Raw genomic sequence first — 27,118 nt, 5'->3', positions numbered from 1 at the left:
TGAATTCTTATGAAATTAATTTCTGAGAAATGCAATGGATATTTTTTTTTTCAAAATTCGATACACACGGCATTCATGTGTCTTTAGTGTTTTGTAGTTTCAAACTGTTCAAATATCTGTATTTCAGGTGCAACTTTTCTGAAATATACGATGGTTGTTTCCAAATTTATGTACACTGCGCGCATGCGTGTCCAGTGAGATGACATAATAATCATCCCGGTAAACACACCTGAGTAAATAAGATTTCCAAATAAAGAAAGGATCAGACTCAGTTCGAATATTGCGCAATAATCGGTGTTCGTACAACAAAACGAAAACCACGTGCAGCATCTTATCTTATGGAAAATATTTGATAGATTGACCAGGTGTGTAATCGCCATTGGACTTATTTAAATGAGATCACAGAACAAAGTTTATTTACTTGGATTATTTAACTAGTCAAGAATCCTGAGAAACGTTTATTGTAGGAAACCGTGAAGATTTCTAGCCTGTATTGTAAAACTAGTACATAAATATATTTTACGTACTGGTTTATTTAAACAATTTATATAAAATAATTATGTAAGATAAATTATAATAAATACTGAATAAAGATTTTAAAAAATTATTAAACATAAAAATTTTAATTAAAATGTATGAAATACACCAAATAAATTAATTAATTCTCCTTTAATAATAAGATCGAATTATTAAAGAAGAATTAATTGAAAAAAAAAAAAAAAAATTTGAATCGACCGTGAGATGCGGTGATTGATTCATTCAATCCAATACTCTTGGAGGGTAATAATGGATGGCAATGCTGTAGCCAATGAAGTTCTAACTGAGGCTCGGCTATTGCTGTTACCCTCCTGCCATGATCAGAGCTTTAATTGCTCAATAACACCTTATCCCTACACTGTCCTCTACAGATAACGGGGAAGATAAAAAGCATTCTTGCTTCGCCCCTTTAAGTCAGTCCTTATAAGGACTATATAAGAAGAATTAATTAATTGGGTGGAGATGAATCAATCGACCGTGAGATGCGGTGATTGATTCATTCAATCCAATACCCTTGGAGGGTAACAGATGGCAATGCTGTAGCCAATGAAGTTCTAACTGAGGCTCGGCTATTGCTGTTACCCTCCTGCCATGATCAGAGCTTTAATAGCTCAATAACACCTTATCCCTACAGATAACGGGGAAGATGAAAAGCATTCTTGCTTCGCCCCTTTAAGCCAGTCCTTATAAGGACTATAAGAAGAATTAATTTATTTATTTGGTGTATTCATAAATTTTAATTAAAATTTTTCGTTCAATTCAATCCTATACCCTTGGAGGGTAATTGGATTGAACGAAATCCAATACCCTTGGAGGGTAATGGATGGCAATGTTGCAGCCAATGAAATTCTAACTAAGGCTCGGCTATTGCTGTTACCCTCCTGACACGATCAGAGCTTTAATTGATCAATAACACCTTATCCCTACACTGTGCTCTACAGATAACGGGGAAGATGAAAAGCATTCTTGCTTCCCCTTTAAGCCAGTCCTTATAAGGATAAGGACAACCTCGTGTACTTCTGGAAAAAAGACTAACCTTCAACCACCACATCAAAGACTCGTGTTCAAAGGCATCGAAGGCCATCCCCCCTGCTCTATCCCTTAATAAACAGAAACAGTAAATTACACACCAGAATCAAATTGCTCCTCTACAAACTGATGTGTCCTATAATCACATATGCTTCGCCAGCATGGTGCCATACCGCTGATACTAATATCCCCAAACTGCAGCGAGTGCAAAACAAGAGCGTTCGTATGATTCTGAACGCCCCATGGTTTGTCAGAGATGTTCGACTTCATAGGGACACAGACATCCCCTATATCTACTCTCTCCTTCAATCTCATGCAGCCAAGTATTTCCTAAAAACGTCTACACGTCTCAATCCACTGGTGCAACAAACTGCTGACTATGATGGAACGGATCTGTACAAACACAAAAGAGTTAAAGCCATCCTGATTTCAAGAAATGAGCTATAATCCCCTTGCCCTCTCAGGGCAAGCATATTGCTCGTAAACTTTTTTCTTCACTGCATTCATTCAGAAAGCGGGGAATATGAAAAGCATCCTGCTTCACCCTTGGAGTCAGTAAAGTTGAAGTTGAAGTACGTCCTCGTTCTGATTGTGTTAACTGCATTACTTATGATGTAATCTTGTGTCGTTTATAAAATCTGCGATCTTATCTTTCCCCTCATTTTGAGGGGTACTTTTAACTTTCTAAGAAAACATCGGTATATATATATATATATATATATATATATATATATATATATATATATATATATATATATATATATATATATATATATATATATACTTTTCAAATCTTTTGTTGCAGTATGATGTGTTTTTAAATTAATTACTCTGCCTTGATGTACAGGGTTCGACTAATTTGAGTTCAACTGTAGCATGCATTTGATTGATGTCTTTGTTTTTTTTTAGGAGGAAATTCACTATTTAGTCCAAGAAATGGAAAAGTTTCAAGGAAAAGCATTCAATGTTCGTCGATTTTTGGGTCCTAGCACCTCCAATAACATTTCAGCTCTCGTGTTTGGTAGACGCTTGGATTATTACGATCCAAAAAGGCTTCTTTTGGATGATGTGATTACAGAACTAATAAGATTCTTTCGTCCTACAAGTGTCCACGCGTGGTTTCCTTGGTTGAAGAATTTACTCTTCTATTTCAAACTGTGGGATTACGACAAGCTTGAGTACGCCATTGATGAACTCATGGAGTTTGTTGAGTAAGTATTGTTTAATTATTACTCTCAAAATTCTAATCGGTGTATTAAGTTGGAACATCTTAAATCTAAAGAGTAAGATCCAAAGTGACTTCGTATGTTTTTAACAATGAGCTACACGAAAGGAATATGAATCGGATAGTTTGAATTTTTGGATTATTCTTCCATCATCAAGACCAATAGTGCATGCAGTGATCTAACCTGACTTTCTAGTTCTTTCCAGATGTTCTCTATTGAGATTGGGACTCTGGGCAGACCAGTCAAGTTTTTCCCAATAATGTTTGGAAAAAAACTAATTATCATTGCGTGTTAAAGGAGAAGTGGGTCTTTTCCGTAAATTGCCAAAATGTAGGACGCATTGCAGAATAGTGCCAGCATTATATAGTGATTCAATAGAGTATAACGAACTTCCCAAAGGCTCTATGAACCATTCCCTATAGATTTCTCTTACGCTAATGTAGTTTGTGCTCTCGAGTGCGTTGGATGATGTTTAGCATATGTCTGGAGAACCCGCGACTGTGCAGGTTTGTATACAATTCTATTATCAACCTGAGCTCATATGGACTCTGTGAACACCTGGTTGATCTCTTCTGTATGGGACTGCCAAGATTTCCGTATCATCTTACCTTGCACCCTTTGGTCTCTTGACGTTAGTTTTCTGGATTTTATTATGTATTTCTTAACTTCGATGTTACTCTTACATTTCCATTAGCTGATAATGTTCTCTCCAGTTGATGTTTGGGATACTTCTTGTGATTATGTAACTGTACATATTATGTTTCTTTCAAAAACAGAGAATTTTTCAAACCATATTTCAACAGAGTATATGCGTGTCTAAACAAGTTCCTTAAAATACCTGAAATATTCCATTTCAGCCAAGAAATCGATGAGCATCAGAAGACACTGGATCCCAATGGCATTCGAGATTACATGGACGGATTCCTCCTACATATGGAAGAAAGAAAGTATAAAGAACCCAACACTTCCTTCACGAGTAAGTATGTTTCCGATTCCAACTGTTCATCTAATTAAAAATGAATACTCCCAAAGCATGCAATTAAACTCATCAATTGAACTTAGAACAGCTGCTGCCTCCAAATCAGCATTTTGTTTAGTGATCTTAGTTCACTTAGTGACGATTTACACCTCCTATATTACGAAAATGTAGATGAATAAAGAAATTAATTAATTTTACGAATTTTGGATCATATCTAAGTGCGAAAGTCTAGTTATGTTTGTCTCCATTAAGAATAAGGGACCATACATTATCTTGTTACTATGGCTCAAAATAATAATAATAATAAAATAAATAATATTGAATTGTTATGTCCTTGGTGCACAAAAATATGCTTTTTTTTTAATGTTTTCTTCTCGGAGGGGTGGAGGAAGATTCCGACGCTTTTCGCGAAAGTTTTGCATGCTTTACTGTGTCACTCGTTACTAATGCGACGCAGCCTTCTACGGTAATAAATACACCCAATAAGTTATAGCAAAGCACATTATGTAAGTTAATCTTCTAAACCATTCTATAATTTTATTAAAAACATTCATTTTTTAAAAGAAATCCACAATTGGAAATATGTGTTGCTTATTTTTTCAATCATTGTATGCTAACGAAAGTAGTTACCATAGAAACCCAAGGGTGGTAACCAGGTCATATATACGAAACAGTCTTAGTGCTAATAGTAAATCTTAATAGATATTATATCATTCCAACTGCATGCAGATATATCTGCTTGTGAATTTTCAGGACCCATGTTGAAAGGAAATGCGCCATCTTTAATTGGAGCTGGCAGCACCACAGTGAGGGCCACTATGGAGTGGACTCTCTTAACAATGGCAGAATATCAAGACGTCCAGAAACGAATGCAAGACGAGATTGACGATTTTATTGGAAGAGAAAGAACTCCATGCTGGGCAGACCACACGGAATTGCCATATACACAGGCGGTCTTAATGGAGGTACAAAGGTGGAAGACAGTCGTGCCCATCAATCTACTCAGATAGTAAGTTATTTTCCCTTGTGTTTTCCAATCCTTGTAGTGGAACTTTCTTTGTTACCTTTTTTTTCATTTTAGTTACAGTGTAAATTTATTACGATTTCTCTGATTCTTATTTATTGATGATATTGTAATACTAAAGATAATAACGGAATTTAAGCTATTCTAGCACTTATTTTTTTTTAATTTCTTTATTTTTCTTAGAAATAATATTGCAACTTATATTTTATTTATAACTTTCTCACGTATACTTTAATATTTGCAAAATTTTCTAAAATTACATAAATATCATGTGTCTTTAAAATGTTGTACCATAATATAAAAATAAAGAAAAAAACCCACAAATTAAGTTTATAATAATAATCCAGAAGGCAATAGATGGCAGTTCTGTAGCCCATAGCTAATAAAGTTTTAACTGAGACTTGGCTATTGCTCAGCCAAGACCAGAGCTTATAGCTCAATAACACCCCATTCATACATTTTCTTCTATAGATAACGGGGAATACGAAAAGCATTCTTGCTTCACCCATCTAGCCAAAAAAAAGTTTATAATATAATATAATAAATAATAAAAACATGAAATTCTGAATTTATTTGGAACTATTTGCCTGTTGCAATGATGCTGTACTTGGTGTTTATTCATATTTGTATGTCAGCAGTGCCCTAGTGTCCTGAGACCCAAGAGCTTCGATGAGTGATGTTGTATTTAATGCTTATATATCAGGTGACCTTCTTTCCAAGTCCCAAGAGCCTCACAGAGCTTTTTTCAGATATTCGCGTGAAGCAAGATATTTTCTTTAAAAATATATCAATTATTTCATAATAAAAATCAAATTTGCCTCTAGAGCCGAGATTTGTCCAACCACTGCTATATATTGTTATTATCTTACAATAAAATTATGATATATGATAGATAAATAAAAGCAATTTTTTTTAATCTTTCAAAACACTAACGTTCAGAGCTTGTGACATGATAGAATTACTTCAGTATGGGACTTCTGGTAAGTAAGGAAAAAAATATTAAATTATTGATTATATTACTGCTCTTATTTCTTTGTAGTTCTACAGAAGACAGTTCAGTTTTGGGCTATGACATTCCAGAGGGCATGACAGTAATAGCTAACATCTGGGCAGTCCATCATGACAAGAACTACTGGAAGGACCCGGAGGTGTTCAAACCAGAAAGATTTTTGTCCGAAGATGGAAAGGAACTCGTAAAACACGAATGTTGGATTCCATTTACTATAGGTAATGATGCATAAAATCATTTAGTTCATTGGATGTTTCGCTTAACATAGATGCAATCAACAATCGCCAGTTATGTTATTCGTGAAAGAGTAGATATAAATGCAAATAAATTTATCTCACATGCACGAAGAGTTATTGAAATATTCTCTGCGGAGTTGCTTTTTTGAAACACTATAATTTATCTACAATAGTATGAAATAATTTATTATATTTCTTTTTTTATTATTATTTTTAGGAAAACGGGCTTGTCCTGGTGAAACCCTGGCTAACGTGGAAGTGTTTCTTTATGCCAGCACCATCCTGCAGAGATTTACCATTAAATTTCCTGAAGGAAAACGTCATAATTTTGAAGGAAAGTTAGGAGCAACCTATGAACCTATGCCATACGAATTGTGCCTCATTCCAAGGAACTGAAATGCATCATTATGTATATACAGTAAATATACTGTAAATACGCATGTAAGAGGGAACTGTGAATTGTGAAAATGTTAATATTCACATTCAGAATTCTGTGCTAGATTCACTCCAAACACATGAAAAGTTTGTGTGAAACACTGATCACTGATGAAACATAGTTTGTGTAACTTCTTCATCGGTAAAAGAAAACTGTCGTCTTCTAAGTGATTCATTGAAATATTGAATCTTATCTTGGCAATCTAGACTTACATCGTAAATGGATAGCTTGCTTTTCTTTTGCGTGTACTTTTGTAAATAGTTTAACTGAAAAGAAATCGTTTATCTGTAATATGTTATAACCATTACTGTGCTGATATAAATGCCATTAGTTCCAATAATGACCAAATAACGAGTATACTCTATGCTAACTTATCCTGTTACATTAACGGTTTACTTGTGGTAAGGAATCGTATTGGCTACTGGTATGTGTTCATATATATTGTCATAAATTATTAAGAATTTTTATCAAAAATTTAGTTTGGTATGAAATATCTTGTAGTTTTTGTTATTTTTTTAATATATTTTTAAATATATTATTTCTCCTATCTCGAATGCAAAAATAAATAAATAAATAAAATAGTAATTTAACGAAGTTAATCAAATGCATCAAAGATAAATAAATAAACTAACACCTTTTATTTCCAACAGAAGTAGGCGAGACAGTTTTAGGCCTGTCTAATGGTGAAGCGACAGCTGACAAGTGCTGCCAGCTCGTTATCCCAACCGGCTTGTCGGAGTCTGGCATTGGGGAACTACTATTTAATGAGTGTAGATCCCTGTGTGTGTGTGTTCACGGGGCTGGTTTGCCTGTTCTTGGGGACGAAAAACTCGAGTTTCAAGGTGAAAAAACCCTGCCTCCGTATGGAGACTGGCTAACTCACCTTTAGGTCGAAAGAGATCTCACGTCACTGACGGGAAATCGAAACGAGGTCTTTCCGACCAAAGGGCTTCATATATACTGTCCATGATTTCAAACAATTTTGCGGGTGAAAAACAGACAGAGAGAGAGACGGTACAGCAGACACTATTGCCATCTCGTGGTCCTAGACATTAATAGATATATATATTATTGCCAGAAATAGTATGATGTATATATTGAGTGCGTGGTGATCACCAATTGTGAGTGCAACTTGTAAAGATAGAGAGAATCTTTTTTTTTGGGGGGGGGGGGGGGAAACATAAGCTATTAATAGTGGTATCAAGGATCTAATGTCATTTTTATCAATATTGTTAATATTTGGTGTCTTGTGATTTATATAAGTTCTTCATTTGATGCATGAATTTCGGATATCATAAATGTTTTTAATTATATTAAATTAAAATTTGCCTTTATTACAAAATTTCGTTAATGTGTTTATTTCCTTGACTTCACGTAATTAATCATAATTACCTTCTGGAAATGAATTTCATGTTAACTCAACATAATAAGATGGAATAGATCTCCACTATCGAAAATAAGTGTGCCCGCCAGTTACTTTTAGCTTTCTAAGCTATACAACGCAGCTCAGGAAAGCGATACAAACACAGGACTTAAACCTTTTCTATATTCCCATAGAAAAATCATCTAGAATTCTGGCACACATTGCAAACCTCAAAATAAGGTTATCAGGACGTTTGTTATCAAAAGTCAGAGAATGTAATAAACATTACTGAAGATTTATTCTAATGGGAGCACTGTAAAGTAACCCCTCCTACCGCCCAAAGAGCGTGAATCTGTGTCAAGTGGAAGTTCCAAGTAAATAACAACGCATACTTAATTCACATAAGTTATTACTTTATATACTTTATTACATTTAAATGAATAATTAGTTTAAATTCCATTCAGAAATGTTATTTAAATTAAACAGACATTACATTTAAGTTAATTTGTATTCGTCATAAAATATACAAACAGGAATCCGAAGTTTCTATTGCAAAACTGTGTATGAAGTAAATACATTATTTTCTATGCAGTTTTTATACATCCAAAATCGTACGTTTCCGTTTTTATTAATTTTAATGACGTATATCTGGATATTTAAAATTTTTGACAACAATAAATAAAGATGTTGCATTTGTTATTTTTAACAAATACGCAGTTATCATTCTGATTAATGATGGGTCAAAGATGTATTTAAATTGACAAAACTTTGCTATAAATATGAAAAAAACAATAACGTGGGATAGTACAGCTGTGTTTCTAATAAAACAGTAAAACTGTCGCATAAAACCTTAACAACACGAAATTGAATTGTTGGATTACAGGAACATGTCCAGTAGAACTATCATCTCAACGCATTGCTTTACTATTAGGGTTACCTCTTTGTGAAGTAAAAATAACTACGTCCACTTTATTCTATGGTCATTTTCATACCAATAAGCCCCGGTCCATATCACAAAGAACTGCACTTCAAATCTCACGGTCTTTTATATTAGAAGCACGTGAGTAAAATATATGTATATCTTGTCTTTGTGAGGAATTCCTAGTAGAAGAGATCCAAATTTTTGTATGGGAAATGAGAAGGTCAATTTAAATTATAAATCGATAGCCAGGGTTTATTTAGAGTTCTTTTAGAAACTTTGCTTAAAGTATCATTTGACTCAAATAGCCTGCTATCAAGTTTTTACAAAGTTTAATGGTGTTTGAAGTGCTGATTTCCTGTCAGGTATGACACTATATAAATCCTCGGTTACCTAGTCGTGTTATATTTTCCCCCTGGAGAGAAATAGAAATCCTGCAATAAATAGAAAGAAATCTAGTCTATTATGGGACGGTGGAATATTTTCTCTTTTCTTGTCATTTTAGTTTTATTTCTCTTTATGATGTCCAGCACAACCAATTCCAAGCCGAGAAAAGGAGTAACTACAGATCTCTTAAAAGATGTGACGACTACAGTCGATAATATCACCGATTTGGTTGCGGATGCTGTCACCGGAACACTGGGTACTGTGGTGGATGTGACTAGTAAAACTGCTGACACTCTAACTAAGGGAATAGGAACTGCAGTGGGAAGTATTGGAAAAACGATTGGTTCTTTATAAAGATTTGTAACGTTTCAAATTATTTCAGCTTATCGATTATGTTTATTGAAGGTTGAATTTGAAATGTAACTTTTGCTGTTCTTATTAAAAGCTAGTGGTCATTATGAATTAGTTCTCTGATTTTTCTGATCGTTAAGTTATTTATATGGTCACTGAGTTAGGTATTGTGTATTGCATATAGCATAATATCATATATTTGGGACACACATTATTAAGGACAGAAATGTATGAAAAGTTATGGTGGGTGAAAGATGTCACATGACACAGTTCTGAGTGTAATTGGCTACTCTGATCCTAACAACGGAAGACTGCTATGCGCGTTGAGTTCTAAACCAATAGAATATCGTTTATAGGCCAACAGTAGGCTCTGTTGAAGGATTTGTTATGTATGGAAGTCATACATAACAAAATTTTGCATATGTATGCAAGTCAAGTATGAATCTTTGCTTTTGCACGCAGAAATAACATGGTTTTCCAGGGTAATTTTTTTTTTCAAAATGAAGGTGCAGATGCTTTTGTAAAATGTCTACAAAATGATATTTGGTGTGCTAAAATGGCATATTTAGCCGATATTTTTAATTACTTAAATAGCGTTAATACAAGTATCCAAGGGGAAAATGAAAATATTTTGATATCCACTGACAAATTGTCAGCTTTTCAGAAAAACGTGTCTCTTTGGAAAAACCGCATATCACAAAAAAAGACAGAAAAAAAAGTAGATATGTTTCCTTCGCTCCATAATAAAAATAGAGCGAAGCAAATGTCGAGGGAATTATTTTCGTTATAACAGAACATTTAACAATATTGGAAGTAAAGATTTCAAGTTACTTTCCTTCCTTAAATGCACACAATTATGACTGGATACGAAATCCATTTGGCACAGTTGACACATCGAGTTGTGAATTTTCGTCACAAGAAGAAGAACAATTAGTTACCTTGTCAACAGATCGTACTCTAAAAATGAAATTCTCTCAAATAACTCTTGAGGGATTTTGGATTTTTGTCCAAGTCGAATAACCTGCTCTCTCCACAAGGGCACTGAACTAACTTTTGTTAGTTTTTAACATCATATTTGTGTGCACTCTGTTTCTCAATATTAACCAATATAAAAACTAAAAAGTGTGAAAGACTTACTAATATAGACAAAGAGATGAGGGTTGCTTTGTGACCTTAATGCCTTTGGTGTTCCACAAATTTTTGTTATAATCAAAAGTGTTCCATGACTTCGAAAAGTTTGAGAACCACTGTACTAAATGTTCAATTCCATTACAGAACAGTGCTTATTTACAGGGTGTTCTGGATAAATTTGACAGTTTCGTAAGGAAAAAGAAAATCTTCTTTGTATCTATTAAATTTAATGAATTGACAAAAAAACATTACAGGCAGAGTTAATTACAATACTATCAACAAGATTTACTCAAAATAACCACCATTAGCATCGATCACAGCTTCAATTCTGCTTCGGAACCTCGAACAAGCTGATGCTACAGTCTCCCTGGGAAGGGCCGCAAAAACTGTTTTAATTTTATCCATTAACTGGGCTTTTGTATTACTGGAAGTGCGATTGGTGTCTTTTTCAACTGCGCCCCATACAAAATAATCCATGGGGTTAAGGTCTGGGGAGTTTGGAGGCCAAACATTTGGACTGGTGAAGTCGTAGAAATTTTCAGACAACCATTTTTGACTTTTCCCAGAGGTGTGGCAAGGGGCCGAATCCTGCTGCCATACATACGGCCTACCATTGGCTACCCTTGTTATCCAGGGCTTGACTACAGTTAGCAACTCCACGAACAAAGCCCGAATTCCAATGCCAGGGTTCTTCAACACCTGTTCCTGCAGATTTGCGAGGAATTCTGCTGTACGAACGCAATCAGATCGTCTGCTAGGGATCTTTCTTCTTGCTACATCCTCGTAGTCACCATTGCAAGTCTCTAGTTCATGCCTGATTGTTTTTACTGTATTCAGGGAGCATTGGGCAGCAGTCGTAATATCCTTATTTTGATGGCGGGCACGAATCATCATGATACAAGTTATTCTCTTCCATGATTCAGGTGGGTTCCAGCTATCCATCCTTTCTGACATCTTGTATATGAATGAAGAAGGGTCCAAACTTTTAAATGAAGAGAAGTGTGTGTTAATACATGTAACTTACGGAAAAATATAATTAATTATAAATATGTCAAATTTATCCCGAACACCCTGTATAACAATTCGCTAACAAAGGTGTTTATGAAGTTTTAAAAATATTTTTGAATTATTAAAGAAAATCAGTCTCTAGTCTTTTATTTTGTTTAAATTATTTTAGGAATAAAATTTTAAATTATTATAATTCGAATTTAATTAGTGAAAAAACATCTAGCCTTATTGTACACCTTAATTTTTTACGTATAATAATAATATATATTCTTAATGTTCTAGCTTAATATTTTGAAATTTTTTGCATTCAGCAATTAGCAAATTTAATGAATGGATGGGTATAAACGATAAATTATATAAACAATAAAGTATATTTATATCAATCTACGCTTTGTTTGCTTGTTTCTACACACTGGAGATGAACTGTTATTTTCATCAAGAAATATCTGTACTTTCATTTCATTAAAGTTAATTACTGTAGTTATCGTGTAATTTATTATTTATAGCCATGCCAGGTTTCTTTAAAGATTAAATGGGCGACAACTATCGCTCTTTCTTTTCCTATTTGAAAAAAAGTGTAATATAATATACGCTAATAGCATTCGAGGTATTCTTAATAAGATTCACATGCCAAAACTGATTCAGTATATTTGAATTTAACCATGTTTCACAAAATTAATAATAATAAAAAATCCTCATTTCGTAGAATTACCGTTTTTATTTTTATTTTGTGAGTGTAAGGAGAACAGATTAAATGCATGATTGTATGGTTGTTGGTGTTTCCTAGAAAACAGATGAATATCCCAAATTTTAAGACAGTGCATTTTAAGAGACTGACAGTGCTCATAAAATGCACTGTCAGTCTCAGTCGGATAAGTCTCCAAACGATAATCTTGATATTAACGTAGATTATCATTAATTGGAGTCACCAGCGACCCCGTTATAATTCTTAATATATCTCAATAAAATATATCAAGTAAAATAAATGATGATATTCCTACCTTTGAAATAATGATATCAGAACTGGAGAGTGATCTATTTTTATAATTCAGTTCCGTTTTTCATTAACCACAGGGGAAAAAATTCCCTTTAGAAGGCGTTTAATTTTTAATTTGTTTCAAATTAATGATTTTTCTACAATTTCCAACAATTAACACTGGTCTCGTAAAATTCCTGATATGCAATACATAATTTACGATTCTAAACAGTTCATGGCATTCATCTTTAAGATTTCCTTTAATGGGTGATAGTCGTTTGTGTGGGGATTTTTTTCTTTCTTGCCAAACTGCCAACACTTTGCAAAATTCCACTCACCTGACTTAAAGTATGGTTGGTTATTTTGTATAGAATATGAGAGACGTGATCTAATACAGATGCACTTCCTTCACACTGCAAGAATGACATTTGCAAGAAAAGAATCGGTAGCAGCATAATCTTGATATTCTTCTGGTCCACGTGCATAGTCAAAGGACGCAATGTTCAATGTGAAAAAACTACCAAAGCTTCCCACCTAATGAGTTTATATAATCGGAGTTGCAGCATTCTTAATGTAAACAATCTAATTGTCTACGCACGCGGGGCACTGCAAAGCCTTCCCGCTGTTAGTTTTCAAAGCACTTTTACTGGTGGGTTATTGTATAAGGTGATTAATCGAGACGCATTTGCAATTTTTTTTCAATAATAACCGTAATTCATCATCATCATGCGTTTCAAGGATTTAGGCCTACTATGACCTGTTCCGGCCTTAGAAAGTCATCGTTTAAGAGGACGTCCTGGTTTTCTTTTTCCTAATGGCTTGTACTTTAAGGCTTGTTTTGGTAATCTTTCTGTTTTCATTCTTTGAACGTGTTCCATCCATCTATGTTTATATTTTTTAATTTTTTCTATTACTGGTTCTTGGTTTAATTATTTCATAATATCTTCGTTTCTTTTGTGATCAAATAGGGTATACTTTGCAGTTTTTCTCATAAACTTCATTTCTGCTGTCGTTAATCTTTGTTTGTCTTTTTGTTTTATTGTCCAGATTTCGCTTCCATACATTAAGACCGGTAAGGCTAATGTATTGTATACTTTTAGCCTGGTTTGTTTTTGAACTAGGTTTGGTTTAAATATAGAGTTAATTACTCCTGTTATTTTTAAATATTTTGCAATTTTTACGTTTATATCTTTTTCATTTTCATATGTGATCATATCCTAGATAGTTAAATGAATTCACCTGTTCTAAGATCTTGTTATCTATTACTATTTTAGTTCTTGCTGGATCTTGTCCGTTAAAGGCCATAGTTTTTGATTTTTCCGTTGATATTATCATACCATTATCTTTGGATATCTCATTTAGATCTAAAATAGCTTTCTGTAGTTTATCTTCAGAATTTGTAATTATTATTTGGTCGTCGGCAAAGAGGAGTGTTTAAGTTTACTGTAGGAGAAAGTTTAATTCCTTGATGTAAATTTTTATTCCATTTTATTATTATTTCCTTTAAGTAGACATTAAAAAGAGTTGCTAAGAGGGGACATCCCTGTCGGATCCCTTGGTTTATCTCTCTCGTATATGACAGCTCGTGATTTAATCTTATTTGTATTTGATTATTTTCATATGTACTTGTGATAGCTTTTAGGATATTATTTGGTATTTGTCTTTCTTTTAATATGTTAAATAATATGTTTCTTTTAACTTTGTCAAATGCTTTTTCAAAGTCAATAAATTAAGATTCTGCTGTATATTTTGTAACATGAATTTAGTATACTGATACCTCTATAGTTTTTAGGGTCATCTCTATTACCTTTTTTAAAAATAGGAATCATAATTGCTTTTTTTCATTCTATTGGGGGGATACCAGTTGAGTAAATTTTATTTAAAAATAATAAGAGTCTTCCTTTGAATCTTGTTCCTGCGTATTTATATAGTTCCGAACCTAGCTTATCTTCTCCAGGTGATTTTCCGTTTCTTGTTTCTTTCAGGCTGATTTCTAATTCTTCTTCAGTTATTTCTTTTCATTTTCGTTAATTGTTTGCCAATTGTCTTTTTTAAAATATTTGTCTGTCCACAGTCTGTGTAGTAATTTAAAATTCTTCTAATTTCAATTCGGTGTTTAATTTTATGTTTTCTTTGGTATCTGCATTTAAGTGTTTCAAAATCTTTATATACATTGGGTCTTATTTTATATAAATCATGTTCTAAATTAGAAACAAATTTATTCCATGATTCTCTATGTCTTTTTCTGACTTCTCTTTTAGCTATGGCTCTTATTCTTTTATATTCTATTTCATCTTCTAATCTTTTACTGCTTAACCATTTGTGATAGGCTTCTTTTTTCTTTTTAATTATTTCTTTGATTGTATCATCCCAGATCTTCAGTTTTTTTCTTTTATTGAATTTTTTGGTCTTTCCTAAGCTTTCATTTGCTGCTGCATTTAGTATCGTTTTTATATTAAGCCGTTCTATTTCTATTTCTTCATTTTGTTTTATTTTATCTAGATATTGGTTAATTCTCTGTTCATATAGCCATTGTACATTTGTGTCATTCAATAGTCTAGTTTTATAAAAAATGTTTCAATTTTTCTTTCTGTTCTTGTTACTTGTAGCCATTTAGGTGGTAATCTTAATTTTATTTTAACAAGGAAGTGGTCACTTCTTATTTCATATCCTCTGTGAACTCTAACATCTAGTGAAAATTTTGATGTCTTTTCATTTAATGTGAAGTAATCTAATATTGAATTCCGTCCTCTTGCTGCCAAAGTATATTTATGTATCTTTATGTTTATAGAAGGAATTCATTATTTTTAGGTTATTATAAACTACAAAGTCAATCAATTTTTTACCATTTCTGTTTAGAGTGTGTTCTCCATGTATTCCTATATTATTATTAATTTTCGTGTTTCCAATTTTATTTCAATAACCGTAATTTGGAAATATAAAAACAGAAGGCTACTGTGGCGCCATCTACTGGACAGTATTTACAAATATGTCGGAATATGAATTTATGGAGTTAATGCATACGTTCAAATCGTTGCGAATGTTTTATTTCAATAATAAAGAAAACAGATGATTTCATTTACGTTCGGAAACTGCAACAGCCTTATATATATATATGAATGAAAGTGAAAGTGGAGAAATACGATAAAAATACAAATAAAATGCCATTTTACTTCTTATGATTCTGTACGGGTCCTAGCGGGAGAAAGAACGATTAGAAGATGACCAAAATAATTCCTCTACCCTAATATAAACTAGCTCTGAGAATGCAATGTAATTATTCAACAAACGATACTTCGCTTATTCCACACTTGACGTGTTTCTATTGCGCATAGACTGTCTAACGTATTTTCCCATGCTATACGTTTATGAAAAGGGAAGTCTATTAACTCAATATTTACATTCTCTGATGATTATATTTATTGTATGCTGTTCATACAATTTTTCCCTAACAGAGGATATTTCGTCAGCGTGCCCCAAAGCATTTGAAAGAAAAGCGAACTCATTTGTATTTTAGCACAAAAATGAAGATTATTTTTAGCCATCTGAATAAACTTAGTTCCCAGTACTTCAACTGTTGCGTAGCATTAGGTTGAGTGTCACGCGCATGACATATTATTCCACAGAATGGAAAGTTTCTACATTAGTTATGTAGATTTGAAAAACATTGTTGACACAGTCGTGAGATGGTGTATTATATGATTCAAAATACATAATGAATTCGTTATAAATGAGATTTCACCTGTATGTAGTAGACGTCCTAAGTGGCGTTAACGTCTGGTATTAAAATCAGCCATTGTATCATTCCACGAAGTAAAAAAAAAAAAAAAAAAAAATGCAGATTTGCTTCAGAGAGCATAGAGGTCTTTCATCATATGTTGATTGATGTAGTACTTAGACTATAAAACAGATTTCCTGAATTATATATATGCACTTCCCTCTCCAAAATATTCAAGCATATTCCATATTAATGGAGTTTAAAAAACTAAAAAACTGAAAGAAGAAATCACGCCTGTATAGGACAAAACATAACTTTTATTCTTCTTAAAAGAATGATCGAGTTCCTTCGATTCTACATCATAAAATGTACAACACGGAAAGTAAGGCGGGAGAACGACTCTTTTACTCCCAGTGAGGATGCATCATAAGAATTGGAATGGGAACGAAGTGATCACTGTGTCCAGAGTCATTTTGACTTAGTAATTTTGCCAACAGACCTGCTGCTAAGAGTCGGACTAGTCTCTTGCTGGCTATGTATGCTGCGGCTTCCTGAATGAAGATGACACTGTTGACTAACAGCATTAGAATCATGTAAACAACCTTTTTATCGCACATCTCGATTAGATACACCTGTAAAGCACAAACATTTATGTTTGAAGTAATGTTATTAGATAAAAACGATAAAAAAATCGTGATTAAGTATAATGATTACTTTTTCTTTCGTTAACGTAAACACGTAGAGCCTTCATTAAAATGTATATTTTTTAGTTATATCACACGGCTGAAAAGAAGCTCCAAATGATGAACACCCACCGAATGGGAACGTGGGCTATTAGATGCTATCCTAATCAGAGCCCCCCCCCCATCTCGTACCTAAGGTAGAAGCTGGGACAGGCTTTCAGGTATTAAGAAACACTAAAACGACAGAAGAAATAAAAGTATTTTAAGGCAATTTATCATTTTTAATATTTAGCAGCGTTCACATCAGTGACGACTCGTGGCTTGCAATCTTGGGGGTGCTGCAACTTTCGAATTATACAGGGTGTTCGGGATAAATTTGACATATTTATAATTAATTATATTTTTCCGTAAGTTACATGTATTAACACACACTTCTCTTCATTTAAAAGTTTGGACCCTTCTTCATTCATATACAAGATGTCAGAAAGGATGGATAGCTGGAACCCACCTGAATCATGGAAGAGAATAACTTGTATCATGATGATTCGTGCCCGCCATCAAAATAAGGATATTACGACTGCTGCCCAATGCTCCCTGAATACAGTAAAAACAATCAGGCATGAACTAGAGACTTGCAATGGTGACTACGAGGATGTAGCAAGAAGAAAGATCCCTAGCAGACGATCTGATTGCGTTCGTACAGCAGAATTCCTCGCAAATCTGCAGGAACAGGTGTTGAAGAACCCTGGCATTGGAATTCGGGCTTTGTTCGTGGAGTTGCTAACTGTAGTCAAGCCCTGGATAACAAGGGTAGCCAATGGTAGGCCGTATGTATGGCAGCAGGATTCGGCCCCTTGCCACACCTCTGGGAAAAGTCAAAAATGGTTGTCTGAAAATTTCTACGACTTCACCAGTCCAAATGTTTGGCCTCCAAACTCCCCAGACCTTAACCCCATGGATTATTTTGTATGGGGCGCAGTTGAAAAAGACACCAATCGCACTTCCAGTAATACAAAAGCCCAGTTAATGGATAAAATTAAAACAGTTTTTGCGGCCCTTCCCAGGGAGACTGTAGCATCAGCTTGTTCGAGGTTCCGAAGCAGAATTGAAGCTGTGATCGATGCTAATGGTGGTTATTTTGAGTAAATCTTGTTGATAGTATTGTAATTAACTCTGCCTGTAATGTTTTTTTGTCAATTCATTAAATTTAATAGATACAAAGAAGATTTTCTTTTTCCTTACGAAACTGTCAAATTTATCCCGAACACCCTGTATATACGCACTGTAAGTACAGCGTATACGTGTTTGAATAAAATATCAAAATTATGACAAAAATTAAAAAAGAAATTAAACATGAAAAAATATTGTTTATTATCGATAAAATTATACAGTTTAGTATAATTCAAAATTACTTAAAAATAAAATCCATTATCATAACTCCAATAATGTTCTAAAATAAAAACTGTAACCAATGTTAAGTCTTTAATAGTAATGTCCAAATATTTAAAGAGACGGAGTAAACACGATAAGCCCTACGAACACTCTCCTACTGGAGCAAACTGCATATAAACAACAGTGGAACTGCGCGACGGACAGTGCCGCATTACGCTAATAGCTCGCATCTCACTGTGACGTGCATATGCTTGAGCGAGTAGCAATACGACACTGCGGTAAACACAGTGCTGCTAGCGTCCTTCGCCCTTAAGTGCTACAAGATGGATTTTTATTATTTTTTATACAAAATAAGAGAATTGTATAAGATTGTTGGTGATAAAATTAAATATTACAAGCAAATATAAATAAATTAATAAATATATTTATATATCGAGAAAAATTAGGGGTGCTGCAGTTCCGCAGTGCCTATGCACGAGTCGCCCCTGGAAGCAGGTTTATTTTTTTGGTGCAGGGTGGGGGGGGGATTTCTAGGTTTCCTAGGGTACTGAGATGAATTTTGCCTCCTTATGAGACAGAATAACTCATCTTTATTTGAACATGTTTGTTCTCCCGACTACACCACAAAGTCGCCTTAATAGAACAGATTCAGTTATCAATGAAACTTTAATGACTATGAGGCAAAACAAAGTGCATTCTATAAACCTCAGTTCTGAACAGAATTGGAGCTTCAAGCCTTTGCTAAGTACATATAATAGTACTTACCTAACATCCAATATGTTGAAGAAAAGACAGTCCTGGATCCTTGCTTTGCGTCTTAAATACCTTGATAGATGCTGTCACAGCATCCTGACGACCTTCCTACTTCTATTTTTTGATTTAAAATATTTTCCTTACCTGTTCATAACCTTGGAGAGATGACAAATATAACTCAATAATTATTAGATAAAAAATCGTGCATTCTTTGAACATCCGGGAAATCACTGGATTCACTATGACTAATCAAACGTGTAAATGGTCTAATTACGCAAACCTTTTCCATTCCTTCCTCTTATAATTCGACCCACTCTGAACAGCATTAATGTCTCCGAGCGATGAAAATAGTTACCGTTTATTTGAAATTGCCTTTTCTTGCTCGTTCAACTGTGTAGCAAATCAAAAAAAAAAAAAAAAATGGGCCACTTGGCGCAGTTATTTATAGACATGAGATTCATATATAAAAACGTTGGAAATATTAAATTTAATGAAGCACAATTTATTAAGAAATTAACCTTTAAGATTTTATTTAAAGTAGTTTTATTCTCGTACACACCCATTAATTAAATACCAACCTTCTTATCATGTATAAATAGAAAAATGAAATCACTTTTACATGAATTACTCAGTCCGATTTATGTTCCAAAAACCGCAATATTAAATATATTTCGTTTAAAAGTTTCGCAGATTATTTATAATACCGAATTAATTAACTTTGAACTTTTCTGAAGAAAAATTTCACCAGAAAAGCTTCGAGTATTCAAAGTGCCATATTGCTGTCATTTCTAAATCTCAACTTACGCTTGTAATTGCTTCACTGTCATTGTCGAGATTGAAGAATTGAAATTCAGGTGCATATTTCATTACGTGTTCTAGAGAATTATCCCATTACACATTCAATTTATTATGTTTGATCGATTAAAGCTCATTTTTACAGATCTTGAATTTTTTTGATCTAAAAAAAAAACAAACAATCTGCGAGTCCGTATAATAACTGCTAAATAAACACCCTCAAGATGCTTTACAATTTTCTTTATGTAGGAGAACATAACCATGCTGTTTGGCCATTGGAATATCAGAAAAATTGAGGTATACTCTCAAGTAGTGTCGCCTTTCCCTTCTAAATAAAAGCAAACGTAGAGGAAACAGGGGCGGCTCGTGCATAAGCACTGCGAAACTGCAGCACCCCCAATTTTTCTCGATATATAAATATATTTATTAATTTATTTATATTTGCTTGTAATGTTTAATTTTATCATCAACAATCCTATACAATTCTCTTATTTTGTATAAAAATAATAAAAATCCATCTTCTAGCACTTAGGATGGCGAAGGCAGCACTGTGTTAACCATAGTGCCATATTGCTACGCGCGCAAGCATATGCACGTCATAGTGAGATGCGAGCTATTAGCGTAATGCGGCACTGTTCGTCGCGCAGTTCCACTGTTGTTTATATGCAGTTTGCGCCAGTAGTAGAGTGTTTATCGTGTTTACTCCGTCTCTTTAAATATTTGGACATTACAATTAAAGACATAACATTTGTTATAGTTTTCATTTTAGAACATTATTGGGGTTATGATAATGAATTTTATTTTTAAGTAATTTTGAATTATACCAAACTATATAATTTTATCGATAATAAACAGTATTTTTTCATGAAATAAAACAAGAAGAATATATTTTATTTTTAAGTAATTTTGAATAATATCAAACTGTATAATTTTATCAATAATAAACAATATTTTTACATGTTTAATTATAATTTTTTTAATTTTTACCATAATTTTGATATTTTATCCAAACATGTACTCACAGTGTGTATGTATATTTCGAAAGTTGCAGCACCCCATGATTTCAAGTCACGAGCCGCCATTGAGAGGAAGATAAATGCTTTTAAGTTTTAAGCTATTTTATTTATACTTGGAAATATATGATTTCGAAATAAATTCAATATTATGTGCAAATAACATTCGCTATTGTCCTACAATTTTATATAGCTTATAAAAGAAAAATAAGTAAAAAAAAGCAATAAACAAATACAGAAATGAAAAGGCACTCATAGCAAAACATTCTCAATAAACTGATATACAGGTAACCCTCGTATAAGGTGGTGCTTATACAACGCCGTTTCGATAAAAACGCGGTCTACAAATTGTAGTAACCCTTTATCTTTTCATATATTTTTCAGCACACGACTTAAAAATCAAATTTTATCTTCTTTAAATTTGCGTCTGCCCGTATCGCGCATGTAGTTATAAGTAGCGAATTTGTATTAGGGGAAATACCCTTTATCACGCATGTAGGTCAATTGTTTACCGTATAAAGTGTTTTTTGTTGAAAATCCTTCGTTTTCTGCCAGGAAAGCGCATTAAAAATCATAAGTGTGTTCAGCTCAAGCTGAGCACTTTATTTTCTGATGAGTTACATACATAATTAATATGTAATGCTTTCTTAAGTAAAAATTTTATTTTTATAGTAATGGCCACTTAGAGGGCGTTTGCGATATGAATGAAAACGAAATTAGTGAATTAATTGATGGGGAAATAGATTTAAATGAGGAGGAACTGGTACAATTAATAGATGGCGTCGAACCAAATGGTGGGGAAAGTTCTCCCGAAGATTCTGATGGTGATGAATCCGTTAAAGAATTCAGTTGAAATAAATTAGCAGAAGGATTGGACTTGGCAAGAAAGTTAGGAAGTTATTTTACGGATAATGATCTCTCAATGGAGCGCTCCGGAAAATTCACTTTTACTGACTTCTTGATAACTAAACCAGCCGAAGTATGCAATGGGAATTATACAAATGATGTCCAAGAGATTTCAAGTGATGACGACGTTCGGCCACTCGTAAATAAAGAACATCTACGAAACGTTCGTCATGAAGACAGTGATGACGATTAAAATATGCACTTTATTTTATTTTGCCTAAAACATTTATGCATTATGGGCAATGAAATTTACGTATAATTTGTATTTTTATGAGTTTATACTATGTATTCTGTTTCATAGTGTATATGTTTTCTTAACTTACATGAATTAGATGAATTAAATAAAAATGTTTTTGTTGTATATGTCATTTGTTTATATAATTTAAAAAAAAAGATTTCGGAACCTAACCCTACTTTTTCTATGTGATCTGAGTCTCGCATAACGCGATTTATATATATAACACGACATTTCTGTGGAACCTAACATCCGCGTTATACGAGGGTTATCTGGTTACCTATATATATATATATATATATATTAGGATAACCAAGCAATTTTATATGCTTGGTTATTTTAGCTCCTAATCCCAAGTGTGCAAACAATTAAGTTTGCGCCTGAAACAAAGTTCAAGTCTAAAGATGGTACAACACCAGGGCAGCTCATTGTAAAGGTGGTTAAAGCTTTGATCACTATTCTTAGTATTTTCCCATAATGTAAAGCACATCTCACTAGAAGATGTATACTGCAATGCATTATGGGTGGGGTCACTACCCAGACCGGTTTCGACCTTTTTTGAGGTCTCCTCAGTGAGTAGCTAGACCCTAAATACCAAGGTTTTAGTAATACAAAGCCTTATCAACTTTAATTATATAAGTTGCAACAAGGTGTATTAAGTTTTAATAAAAATCTCTGGAGGAGATATTGATGGGAATAAATTTTTAACTTGGGTATATTGTATATTAGGATAACCAAGCAATTTTATATGCTTGGTTATTTTAGCTCCTAATCCCAAGTGTGCAAACAATTAAGTTTGCGCCTGAAACAAAGTTCAAGTCTAAAGATGGTACAACACCAGGGCAGCTCATTGTAAAGGTGGTTAAAGCTTTGATCACTATTCTTAGTATTTTCCCATAATGTAAAGCACATCTCACTAGAAGATGTATACTGCAATGCATTATGGGTGGGGTCACTACCCAGACCGGTTTCGACCTTTTTTGAGGTCTCCTCAGTGAGTAGCTAGACCCTAAATACCAAGGTTTTAGTAATACAAAGCCTTATCAACTTTAATTATATAAGTTGCAACAAGGTGTATTAAGTTTTAATAAAAATCTCTGGAGGAGATATTGATGGGAATAAATTTTTAACTTGGGTATATTGTATATTAGGATAACCAAGCAATTTTATATGCTTGGTTAATTTAGCTCCTAATCCCAAGTGTGCAAACAATTAAGTTTGCGCCTGAAACAAAGTTCAAGTCTAAAGATGGTACAACACCAGGGCAGCTCATTGTAAAGGTGGTTAAAGCTTTGATCACTATTCTTAGTATTTTCCCATAATGTAAAGCACATCTCACTAGAAGATGTATACTGCAATGCATTATGGGTGGGGTCACTACCCAGACCGGTTTCGACCTTTTTTGAGGTCTCCTCAGTGAGTAGCTAGACCCTAAATACCAAGGTTTTAGTAATACAAAGCCTTATCAACTTTAATTATATAAGTTGCAACAAGGTGTATTAAGTTTTAATAAAAATCTCTGGAGGAGATATTGATGGGAATAAATTTTTAACTTGGGTATATTGTATATTAGGATATACAATATACAATATACAATATATATATATATATACAATATATACAATATATATACAATATATATACAGTATATATACAATATACCCAAGTTAAAAATTTATTCCCATCAATATCTCCTCCAGAGATTTTTATTAAAACTTAATACACCGTGTTGTGTAGAGGCTATTTTTTTCCGGCAGTGTAAATTAAGTAAAGGGGATAATAAATCCCTCATTATTTTAAACCCGGATACGAAACTCGGAGATCGAAATCTAAGAGTTTCATGCCGAAGAACTATCGGCGAGTCCAAGCGTAAGTCAACACCTGGGTAGTACAACACTAGGGCAACTCGGAGCAAAGGTGGGACAAGCTCCATCGCTTGGACTCGCCGATAGTTCTTCGGCATGAAACTTTTAGATTTCGATCTCCGCGTTTCGTATCCGGCCTTAAAATAATGAGAGATTTATTATCTCCTTTAACTTAGTAGTTCTTTATTAATCTTCTCCTAGTTTCTTAAGATAAGTAGCTCGGTTTTCAAGCGTATGAATGATGCCAATATTTTGTGGAGGGTGCAGCAAAGGCGAAAAGAGGTAACGACAGATACGGGCTGGCTTGCTGTAGACATAAAGTATAAAACCATTGTCTTAATTTTTTTGTGATGAAAACGTCTTGAAAGGGTAGGCTTTCTTCACTTTCCATTTCCAAAGTGATTTTTTGGTGAAATGAGATAATTGGGATAAGGAAGTTGTTTAATTCAACGACTCTATTTTTCTAGATGATGAAGATATCGTCAGCGTATCTCCACTACACTGAAGGTTTGAGACTGGATGACGTTAAACATCTTTTTCAAAATTTTCCATGAATAGGTCAGCACATGGTAGAGACAAAGGCCTTCAATGGCAAGGATCAAAAGCAGTTTGAAAATTTGGCCATTCCATGTAATGTAATTAGAGTGAGTGGAGGCAATGTTTGAATAGGTTGGTGACATCAAGAGGGAACACATCATACATCGAGGATGTATGATGACGTGATGGAAATGGTAGATCGTTTCTGGACATAATATGAAGAAGAATCATATCCGAATGCTGGATATGATTCTTAAAAAAAGTAGGAGGGTGCCTATAAAATGTAGGAATGCGAACTAGGGCCCACTACAGACTTCATTCAAAACTAAATGTCCCGTTTATGTGAAACGCTGCATACAGGGAGAATGAGCTGAAATTAGATGAAATTTTCATTTTGTCGTAATTTAAAAAAAAATCATCTCATAAAAAAAAGAAAGTCGTATTTGTCTTCTATAATATGCTACTAAACGACTAACACTTTAACTTTTCTTCAGAAATCTAAACTTTATCATAAATTTTATGGGATACGCTTTACATTTTATAATAAAGAAGGTTAAAAATATTGAAACTTTGTTCTGTATCAATAAACTCATCATGAAGGATAAACCCTATCTCTTTTAATGGGTTTATGTGCTTTGTCTATTCATATAAGCGCTTATATTTACAATGGCTTCTATGTTAAAAAACGGGTTCTAACCCAAAAGATTCTTTGGTCAATGTCCACTCGGATGTGCGAAACCAGATTTTTCGGGCTTTTTATATGTAATTTGTGATTGACCACAGCTGTCTTCTCAACAACTGTAGGCTCATGCGGTCCGTTATCAACAGAAAGTCTTGGATCTCCAAAATAAGACAGAAACCCATCAAAAAGAATACGGTTTATCCTTCATGATGGGTTTATTGACACAGAAAATAGTAGACACTAAATTATACTTTTTGAGGGTCCTTGAACTTGATTAAGAGATTCTAGCAATGAATGAAATAGGAAATCTCCGTCGAAAGATGGAGTACTTAGGAACAGACTTAAAGATGTCGATGATGCGCGGGATGGATCTTTCTTGGGACGGAGCCATTCTGGGTTCATAGTGCTTTTTATCGTGTCAGGTTCCAGTTTAAGAACATGATGACCATGATCTTAATTATGGTGTTGATCATGCCTATTTTTAGAAGGGTGGTGATTAATATCTTGTTATATGTAACTGTCTGTGAAAGCAGGTTTATGATAAGATGAAGTAGTTAGTGTGCTAGATGGAAAGAAATGGAGGAAGATATCCAGGACTGCTCGTTTTTCGTTCTTTCTTTTACCATGGTGAAATTGATACGAGGATGTCAATGATTTTTATGAGGAAAGAAGATATAGCATCTTTAAGATGTAGCCAAATGAAGGAGATATCCACATTGCGAACCCAGAGTAATTGTTGAGATTGTAGGAAGGAAAATAAAAAGTTTTCTACAGAGAGAGAAACAACTTAAATAGAAGTTTATTGGCAACACTCCTAAAAATGACATGATTTCTACTTCCTAAGAGCATTCCATGGAATCCCTCATTTGTATAGTTTACCAAAAAACCCATAAAGAAGGAGTTCATTATTCCTTTTCTTAATTTTCTTCATCACATTATGCGTGACTGGTCTTCCCTCTCAACTGAATACCCCCTCCAATAAATATTCAAGACTAAATATCCTCCTCCTAACTAGTGTATAATCGAATTTAAAGTCTCGAAATCTTGGAGAGAGAAATGTCATCTAACTAGTATTAAGGCCACAAAGAATGAGTAGCTATAGATATCTTGGATTATAACAGGAAAATATAAATAACTTCTTTTAATACTATTATCATCAAGAGATGTTGAGTATAACTCACAACTTTTCTGCCGGAAGTCTCCAACCACTGGGCCACGTTGTCGCCATATAGGACAATAACTGCTCCGAAAACAGTCCACCCTGGTATGAATTAGAGGTCAAGGTATGTTGATTAGGGATGAGAGGACTTAGTTATGTCGACGCTAACAATCTTCGTACCAGGATACCGCCACGACCGGCCTGTTTCTGGCCAACTATACGGATGGCTGGAAACAGACAAGGTGGTTGTAATGTTTGGCTCATTAGTATATCTTTTGAATGTGTGACTTTTTAACCTTAGTTGCTTCAGTACTTCTAACCAATATCAATCACATGAATCAAAATTGTCATTCTGGGTGGCTAACTGGATAGCATACCACCTCTGTAGCTAGCAGAAGGTCGATTTACTGGGTTCAATTCCTGCTGTAAGCGTAGATTTTTTTCTCAATGTCGTTAGGTGGGTGATGAATTTCGCCACTTTGTTTACCGGAGGTCAGAAGTAGTTTGAAAGGTTGCATAATAGAGTTTTCGGATTGAGTAAAGATTTATTTATTTTTTTTAAAAAAATATCAAAATAAAAAGAAATTCTTCGTCCACCTACGGTGTTAACATACTATAAGTTTACAAACCTTTCCCTAATGATTGTCACAATATTAATGAATTAAAAGTCTGGAAGAAACGAACAATGGCATTATTTAATATTAGTATTTCATCTCAAAAATTTATACACAGACTTTGAATGAAGCGCAGCTCCCCCTAGTGAATGCCG

Source organism: Typopeltis vanoorti, chromosome 17 (assembly GCF_054136105.1).
Source record: "Typopeltis vanoorti isolate ZY-2024b chromosome 17, IOZ_Tvanoo_1.0, whole genome shotgun sequence".
NCBI lineage: Eukaryota > Metazoa > Arthropoda > Arachnida > Uropygi > Thelyphonidae > Typopeltis > Typopeltis vanoorti.
The sequence above is the reverse complement of the archived record's forward strand: the minus strand, read 5'-3'. Positions refer to the sequence as shown.